The following is an 8,315-nucleotide window of genomic DNA, read 5'->3' on the forward strand; positions in this document are numbered from 1 at the left end:
GCTCCTGCTAGACTCACGGTCAGGCTTGGGCCATCCTCTGATTAAGGTGCCTGGCCTGAAAATGTGGTGGCTCTGCAGAAAATGAGAAATATCATTTTTATAAAGAGAATTGAAACAGTGGTTGAAGAGAGAAGACTAAATTATGTTAAACAGAAAGGACTTGGGACCGAGTGATGCACATTTAAAATTCTTTGTTATAATCTCTATTTTATAAAAATATTCTAAGTACAGTATAGAAATGTTCTAAATGTTCTAGAACTTTTTCCCAGAACTGTGTCAGTAATTTTCCAACCTGATGTCCCATATTCCCCTAATACTTTGTTCTTTTATGTAACCACAAAATAACCATCAAAATTAGGGAATTAGGATTGATATACCACTCCCATCTAACACTCAAAGGCCATTCAAGTTTCACCAAATTCTTTGATAACAGAACAGTTCAGTTCAGAATCACTTGTGGTATTTTCCTGTCATGTCTCTCTCCCTCTCTGTCTTTTAAATTATTTCCAGAGAGTGCATGCATATGCTTGCTGGAGAGAGAGAGAGAGTGAGAAAATTCTCCCCACTGCCTCATAAGGAATGGTCATGCCACAGTTCCTTCTGCTTCATCTCTCTCACCTGCTGGGATTTGGGGCACATAAGCACACGTGCCTGGCATGTTTCTCTAGCTGTCAGGTCTGGGACTTGGCCCCTCATTTGGATTTGAACTTCATAGTTAGCCATGTGAGTTCCAACCACCTTAACCACCACGCCACAGGCTGGCCCACATGTGATCAGTTCTAAAATGGCTGCCCAAGGGCTCTAACCTGGATCTCTGACTTTTAGATCAAAGCTTTTTCCAGCAAAGGCTGAAATTTTTACTTTTCCCAGACTACAATGATCTGATACCCTGTCCTCACCTGGAATGTAGTCTTGACTGCTGGTTTATCAAAGCTACTTGCCACATCAACAAGAAATCTTTTAAGTCTTTTACCAAAGACTTAAAAGCAAATTCTCTTATCAAAATCTTAACTTTTTGAGAGGAGAAAAACCAAAAAGAATTTAATGAGTACATGTCTAAACACACTTGTTATCAGATTGTTTTGGGTTAATCAAGTTACTAAGTCTCAAGTGTTAACTGGTATCTAGGCAAATTTTGTCAGTGTACCCCACAGTCCTATGACAATTTTTCTATAGTCTAAAGTCTATTTATTTAATAGAAATCAATTGGAGTCAAGTGTGTAATTTAAAATGTTCTAGTAGCTACATCAAAAGCTAGAAAATATACGAGATTTATTTTAAGGAAATACATTTTAAAAGTTATCATTTTAACATGTATATAAAATATTAAAAAAATTAAACTATGAAAGAGATATGGAGCCAGCTCCTTAGCTTAGTGGTCAAAAGAGCCAGGTCCCCTATGCTGCACATGGCCCTGGCAGCTTGAAAAACAGGATGTGTATGTGCCCCAAATCCCAACAAGATGGAGATAGAGGAGAAGGGACTGTGGAGGGACCATGACTTTTTGGGGTGCACTTTCCTCCCTCTCTCTGGATCTGTCTCTCTCTCAGTTAAGTGCACATGGCTTCTGGCAATTAAGAAAAAAATAAAAGGAAAGAAAGAAAGAGGCACATTTTTGTCCATGAGGTGTTTTAAATCAGGCATGCATTTCACACTCACGTCCCATCTCAACTTAGACAACTCACATTTCAAATGTCCAGTAGCTGCCAAGTCTGATGGCCGTTGCACTGCACAGTGCGGTGCTAAGGATTCTAGGGACCCCAGGCCTGACATTTAGTAACTCCAATACCCAAAACTGAGATGGCCTGGAAGGAGGGAAACAGGGCAATACTTTAAAATACCACATAGTTCAGAACCAGTTCTTGGTCATAGACTCAAACATTTGTCAAACCATCCAATTAACCCCTCAAAAACAGTCTTGTCTAGGGACCTGCAGATGGCCTAATGCTTACATTGCTGGACCCTTAGTTGACCACGGTTCAAGTACCAGACCCAGCAACATAAAACTCATGATGGCCATGTGTGCATACATGCCCAAATTCCAAGAGGAGACACAAAGAGAAGGGATTGCAGTGTGGCCACCACCCCTGGGGGAGGAGGGTGATTTTTTCATTTGCTGTCTCTCTGTCTTTCTCTGTCTCTCTGGCAAGTTCATGTGCCCTATGGCAAAAACTTCTCTTAAAAAATGGAAAAAAAAATATTGTCTATACTTTTTCTTTCTTTTTTTTTTCCTTTCTTTTATTTTTGTAGAGAGAGAGATTTTTGCCATAGGGCATGTGCACTCACCAGAGAGACAAAAAGTGAGAAATCACCCCCAAGAGGGATAGCCATGCTGCAATCCCTTTTTCTCTATTCTCCCCTTAGGATCTTGGGCACACATGCACACACCTAGCCTGAGTTTTAAGTTGCTCCGTCCGGGACTCAAACTTGGGAGGTCAGCGACATAACCATTATGCTGTCTCCTGGTCCCTATGCTTTCTTTATAAAGAAAATTATAAATCTGTTGCCCTGATAGATATGTCTCCTCTTAAGCTTTAATCTCAAAAACAAACTCACAACTGGATTTTTAAATCTGCTGACTGAAATATGGACCCAGCAGCTATCTCTGCTTGGTATTGATAGTGACATAATTATTAAGAATATAAAGACAAAGTCAAATTATTTTCAGTGTTTACCAACCACTCATTATGTTGAAAATTCATAAAGAGGAACTGCCTTTGAACCAAATAGCATTATCATTTTCTCACTCTTATTCTGGTAATGCTTCCTTGAGGATCATTTTCAGTAAAATTGCTCACATCATAGTAAGCAAAAATAAACTTATGACAGAAAAATAACCCGTCTTTAATTATGTAAAAATCAAGATACGAAAGAGGAGCAAAGGAGATCTCTCAGGTGTCCACTTGAATGACTGGTTGAATCAATTTAAGAAGCATACAAGAATTAAAAGTGAAAGCCAGCAAGGAGCATAGTGGATATGGTGTTGGACTCCCACATGGCTGATGGGGGTTCAAGTCCCAGACTCAATGACTTGAAACTCATGCTGGGCACATGTGTGTGCATGCCAAAAATCACAAGAGAAGAATGAAAGAGAACGGATTGCAGCATGGCCGTCACCTCTGGGAGGTAATTTTTCATTTCTCTCAAAACAAAACAAAACAAAACAAAACAAACAAACAAAAACAGAAGGGAAAAAATTTTGAGAATGAATCTGATGTTTGATTTTGAAGACATAGAGCTTACGATGCCTATGTGTTATAAGCACACATTTCTCCAGGTGAGGAAGTGGTGGTGGAAATTAGAAGCCTGGACTTCGAGATAGATATCACAACTGGAAATACAGACTTATAAATCATCGTCATACACCTGGCTGTTGAAGAGAAAGAATATGCTATCTCAGGAAGAGCACCTCAATGAGAATAAAACAGATAAAAGCACCAACACTTAAAAAAATGAGCAGAAGGAAAATCAAAATGAAATGATAATAAGGGTGAAGAAAAGCCCTAAGAGAACGGTGATGAAGGCAAGAGCTTCCTTAATACTGGGTTGTCAGGAAAGTCATGACACATTTTTGCATAGAAAAATACTTTCCTGACAACCTCATAGAATGTTCTACTCCTGATAAACAAACATATAAACTTCATTTCAACCAATAAATCACTCATTTGACTAAAGCTCTGATCTAGGTATATTGGGCTTGACACACACAAGACTTCAAGCTGTTCTGTGCTTTATTAACTCTGTATCTTGAAATTATTTTAAATGAAAAATCTTCATACAGTGCTTTAAATTCCATGGAGAGAGAAGATCTATATTAAATTATGATGGTGCATTGATTCATTGTCAGCAACTTCGAGAAAATTCAAGGATAGCTAGAGATGAACTGCACTTGCTATGCTGACATTTTCTTATAAAGAACTGTTTCGGTCAATGGTTGATGTCCTGTAGATTTGGACCAGAAAGATAAATTAATTCAGGTTTGTCATTGTTCCTAGCCGAGGGAAGTGAAGTTTACCTAATTTCTAGAAGAAATTAATCCTGACCCAAAACAAAACAAAACAAAAACCTAGGGAATAGAGATCATAGGAAAATGAGGATCCCTCTGAAAATTTGCATGTGTTTCATATTTAAAGTCCTCACAGTGGAAATGAATATTTCGCTTGCTTTTGTCACTTATGGTAGAGTGTGTGTGGCACATGTGAGAGTGAGAGAAAGAGAAAAAGCTAAGAGCACCCTGCACGGGCTCCGGCCACACTGCAATTCCCGTCCTCCCTTCCTCTAGCACGCTGGATGTTGAGCACTTGCAGGTGCGTTACATCTGTTTCTAGCTGACCTGGCCAGGGCTTGGAACCACGACTCTTATGCAGGATCTGATCTCTCTTGATGGTGTTACTGCACCATTGAAGTTGTCCCAGAGTTGTCATTTTTTTCTATGTACAAAATACTAGGAAAAGTAGACTCTGAGCATGTACCTATGGATCATTTTAAGAAACTTTTATATCAGAGAAATAATGTAACAAGTATTTTAATCAGCCCATCTCCCTAGATTCTCTGAACTTAATCCTTGTATTAAGGAAGATCACCAGAAAATAATATTCCTGAACCCATCTCATTTCCCTGCAGAAATGCCATGGCTCAATGATGTTTAGTTATTTCCACAACTCTTATAGACAATGAATACATAAAACTCCATCTTAAACAACTGCAATAATCCTAATTGAAAACATTGCAGGATGTGTTACCTCATAAACCTCATATAAAAACTCACACAATGGATGCCTCTGAATTTGTGCCCCTGAAGTTAATCTTTACAGATGAGCTTGTATAATTTCTGTTATTAAAGAGTTTAAAGTCAACATGCTTCCCATTTTGCCAAAATGATCAGCACACTCAGAATTACTGCAATATATTAACTTATTAAATGAACATGCTTGGTAACACAAAAGTAACATGGCTTTCACATCATCATCATTTTAATTTCTTTCTTTTTAAATTGTGTTTCATTTTTGAAGCAAAGGTAAACATTTTAGAAAGTAAAAAAGCAGTTCGACCTCCCCCACCCCACAAAAAAAAGGGAAAATAATAATAGTGCACCTTTTGGCTGTTGCCCATAATGGTTGTTATAATGCTGGATGTATCTTTTGAAGTTCAGAGATGAAATTACATTAAAGAGCAAATCTAAATATCATCACGGCGTCATACTTTAAATTGTACTTTTGGTCCTTTCAGAATATCTAGTGGCAAATACTCTCTAACTGGAATCATGATTTATTCTTGTCATCCTTGAGAAAGCTATCACAGTACCATAAATTCTCACTTTGGGCTAGGAAGTAACTAACGACACGGTAGCATAGAAAATTTTGTATAATCTCCACCCACAGGATACCTGAACACATATATAAATAAAATCTCCAGAATACCCTTAGGTATATTATAGTTTCTTGAGTCAAATATAAAAGTTACCATTTTTAAGATGAGAGGTTATCAACAGAAAATGTCATCATCATTTATATTATTAAGAATGGATGCCACTTCTAAATGAAAGGATGAAGAGATAGAAGTTTAGAAAACCTACATTGTTCCAAAGGCACATGTCGGGGTTGAAAGAAATGAGCCCAATGTTGGTGGGGTGCATTTTGACTTAATGAAATGGTAATGGTTTGATACTGTCATGATAGGATGTATATAAGAGTTTCTAAAGATAAGGCCTACATTTTTAATAAGAATGTGCGTAAACTAACACTAGCTAAACTAAGTGTTCAAAATAATTTACAAGGCCAGCTGGTAGCACAGTGGTGTTCTCACAGGACCCACATGGGAAGCGTCCTGAGTTCATGATGCCCTGGGCCCTCCCTGAACCCAACAGGTACACAGGAGCATGCTTTGTTCCAGGCCTACTGAGGCTGGGGGTGGATCATGGCATGAGATTTCTGTTGGGAATGACTCTCTCTCCTTCTCTTCCTTTCTTTGTCCTTCTTCTTCTCTCAGGGAATAAATAAATAAACTTAAAAAATATACTAATTTTTTTTAAATGCAGGACCCAGGACCCAGTTGTGGTGGCACACAGGTAGCGCCCTCTGCTGGGAGGCTGGAAGACACACAGGAGACTCTGGGTAGATTTCTGGGCTGTGAACATACCAGTTGGACACATCTGCAGGCCTGGCTAATTAAAAGGCTGAGGCAGAAGGATTGCAACGTGGCCAGGTCCCATAAGGAATCTCTGCATGTCTCTCCTTCTCTCTCTCATAAAGGAAAAAATAATAGTAACAATAATTCAGAAAGGCCAGATTCTAATCATGCACAAGTTTCAGGCATACTCTAACTGATTTATCTCACTTTCACCTTTTTATAGATGTGCAATAATGACATAAGATAAAAATTCATGTCTATGTCAGAATAAATGAGATTGTCTAGTAAATACAGAATAGAAATGCTTACTGATTTTTCTTTAAAAGTCTCAAGTCGCAATTTCATTCATAGGGTTTTTCTTTCTCTCTTTCTCTCTTTTTTCTCTCTTTCTCTCTTCTTTCTTTCTTTCTTTCTTTCTTTCTTTCTTTCTTCTTTTCTTTCTTTCTTAGGGGATACATGAAGTAATGGGTTATCTTCCAGTCAATGAATCTTAGGTTCAACAGATGATATATAACAACCCCCTACTGTGTGTGAGATACCTTGGTAAACAATGAGAATGTAGAGTCACTATGGCCCCTGCCCTTCAGAAGATTGCACTATCTTAGTGCATATAATTGCTCAAATATGTAGTAAGAAAAATAATTATGGGAGAGATCTGTAAAAAAAGGAAAACATACGGTGTACTTTGAGCATATCTCAAAGAGGCCCCATTTTCTTCGGTAGATCCTGCAGGCTCTCCCTGAACGAAGGATGCCAAGCTGGGACAGAAAGAGGAAGAGTTAGCCCAGGGAGAGAAAAGGGTATTTACCATAGAAAAGAAGAGCATTTGCAAAGGCCTAAAGGAGAGGACATGCCTGTCACACTGAGAGAAATAAGAAAAGTCCACATGCATGCAGGCCAGAAAAGGTATGGAAGCAGGGCAGACACATGGTATGAACACCCAGTCTTCCTGGGTTCAAATATTTGTGGGTTGTGGGTTGGTAGATGTGCATGGAAATTTGAGGGCAACACTTGCAGCTTGTAGGTTGTAGGAATTTTCTGTGGGTCTTTTTTGGGGAGCCATCCAGGAAGTTTCACAAGTACCCCTCAGAGGCAGAGGTGCCCTGTGGAGCAAGAACTCAGGCTTAATTTAGCAGTTTTCAAAGCTCTTTGTCTAACCGATACATCACAAGTCCACCGCTTAAGGAAATTCCTTATATTTTATATATCAAACACACAGAGTCTATGGTCTTTTCAGTTGACTTCCCATTATTATGTTGGGTAGTGCCTGAAAATAAGACACTTCCACAAGAAGAAATGCCCTTACAATGTAGCTTTAATTGCATATACATTGTCCTAAAACTTTAAAATAGCATATAGGTTATTCATATTAGCAATTCACACAAGTCTATTAATCAATTTGGGTCTAATTAGTCTACTTGCATCTACTTATTCAGAAAGAAAATAACCATAATAGCTAACAAAAATTGAGCCCTTTGTACATCTCAGGTGCTATATTAAGGTCTTTATGTCCATTCTAATTGAGCCTTATAAGCACCTAGGGTTAGCTACTATATAGTATCTCCATTTTGCAGACAAATAGGGAATGAGGTGTAGAGAGAGCAGGTAGATGTCTTAGCATCAGTTCATTTATTCCACTTACAAGCAACGTGGTTTATTTCTTCTATAAACACCATGTAGTATCTGGCCATATATAGTTCTAAATATTAACCAAAACACTGCTCATCGAATCCCCTAATAGTCCTGTGAGGCAGACAGACACAAGTTCAGTCATTTACCAAATGGAAGAAGCAGAATTCAAAACCAGATCATCTGGCTCCAGAGTTCTTTGCCTACCCCTCTATGTCCCAGTTTTCAGAGGCCAGAGGACTAGCCAGCAATTTTGACTTTATAAATGATCAGCATGATGACCTTGATAAGACTCGTTTAGCCAGAATTAACTCTGAACCCAAATTTGCTGATCTATCATGGCAACTACACCAAATGTTATGACAACACTGTTTTATCATAGTGGCCATCATGATCATCCTCAGTGCACCACTCTGTAACTATTTGATCACCACTAATGAATTCGAGCGTTATATGCTATGTTGTCATTAAGTTGATGATTAACCCCTACAGCTACAGGTGTTTTACTAAAATTACTGTACATCGTCACCATTTCCAAGGGGCTCTGAGTACACGAC

Source organism: Tupaia chinensis, unplaced genomic scaffold (genome assembly GCF_000334495.1).
Source record: "Tupaia chinensis unplaced genomic scaffold, TupChi_1.0 Scaffold000340_1, whole genome shotgun sequence".
Lineage (NCBI taxonomy): Eukaryota > Metazoa > Chordata > Mammalia > Scandentia > Tupaiidae > Tupaia > Tupaia belangeri.